Consider the following 1,750-nt stretch of genomic DNA (forward strand, 5'->3'; position numbering starts at 1 on the left):
AAGTAGCTCCTAGCCTTCTAAACCATGCTGCTTCTGAAGAATTAGAGTACTTACTTGGGAAAGGAGAACACACAAAAATGTTTAAAGAATCTGACTTAAATCCGCTAATAGTATGCAGTCATGCAATCAGTTTAATTTCTCAAACATTTCATTTACACCACGATCCTTGGTTTGTCTTACATTTTTGCCATGCAGAAGAACTTAACGACTACCAAACTGGGAACTTCACAATAAAATTGATCTCTGATACAAACACCACCCTTTCATCAAGAGAAGAATCTATCTCAAAACATAAAGAGTAATCATCTGAATTTCTTGCTGCAGGGAAGTTACAAGTCAGATTTCTGAGTTGGAACTGCATCCTCAGACCACAGACCTGGTCTGCAAAAGCTGCTTTGAATGAACTCTGGATGCGTGGTTGTGGCATCCCCTCTGATCTAAGCTCCACACAGCACCAAATATCTCTGCTGCCAAGAAATACCCACCTGTAATTTGTGAATAACGAGCAGCAGACCAACAGGTGGCTAGGGCGCTCGAGAGGGGTTCAGTATGACTCCATCACAAACCAGTTTTCTTCCTGTGCCAGGAAATTAAATTCTTACAAATTGAACTAGGTAGCTGGATGACAGTTTTAAAATTGTCAAATGCAATAATGTAAACATGAAGTGAAGCACCAGTTATTGTTCAGCCAACTGAACATGTCAGAAAAACCAAAATGATTCAATATTATAGAAAAAACCTAATCCAAACCTCTGTTGTGCATACTCCTTTTGGAGAAGAATTAGTAGCCTTCTGACATCTCTTAGAGAAGTCAGGAGAGCCATTTCGTTCCTTCAGCAGGTACATGCCATTCTTAGTTGAACAGCAAAAGATCAGAAGCTAAGCATAAAGCATTATAAGCTTTGACCTAATCACATTACATAAATCAAGCAGGATCTGGACAGGAATCCTTGAAGTCCATCAGGTAACCAGTATGCACCCAGTAACAATGGTATATGGGGTGTGTAGAAGCAAATTCTGAGGTAGCTACTCAGCAAATCCCGCTGTAACTGTACTGAGCCACTGTGTAGGTGCTAATTTTCAGTGGAGACATGCATCCTCATCACTTGTGGCCAGTTTACTCCACAACACTTACAAGCATGGACAGTTGCCCAAGTGGCTCCTCAGCATTTCAGTAATGAAAATCTTCACTCATTATCTGCTGTAATTCTAGCCAAACACGGTCGTCTTCTGCTACCCAACTGTTAGTTAGCACCGTCATTTGCTAGTTCAGCAGCTGCTGGCTTTTCAGTGCATCAGACCACTTAAGGAGGATTGAGGAGAAGAAAAATAACCAGCACTTACATGAAGGAATGTTGTCAACATTAAGGCCATATGTTCTGCTTACTGAAATGTTCAGTCAACAGCAATCTTGGACGTGGTTATGTTTTCAGTAGGAAGAGGAAGCCAAACCCTCTATTATAACAGCACTAAGTCAATTTGTCTGTTGCAGCTTTCCAATTCAAAGTTACCGGAATTCCTAATGCGCAACTGGAAATGCATAAGTGTGTTTCACTCCTAGGAGACTCCTTTCCAAAACCGCACTTCCCAAAATGTCATCACACAATAAAAAATTCAGCTGTTTTCATGACTATTCTACTTCTAAAATGTTTAAACTTGCTCTGGAAAGCAAGTATGATAAAGTTAAAGGAACCTCAAACTTTCAAAACCACACTGATGTCATAAGAATATTTAAACAAATGCAAACACA

This window comes from Phaenicophaeus curvirostris, chromosome 3, assembly GCF_032191515.1.
Source record: "Phaenicophaeus curvirostris isolate KB17595 chromosome 3, BPBGC_Pcur_1.0, whole genome shotgun sequence".
NCBI classification, from domain to species: domain Eukaryota; kingdom Metazoa; phylum Chordata; class Aves; order Cuculiformes; family Cuculidae; genus Phaenicophaeus; species Phaenicophaeus curvirostris.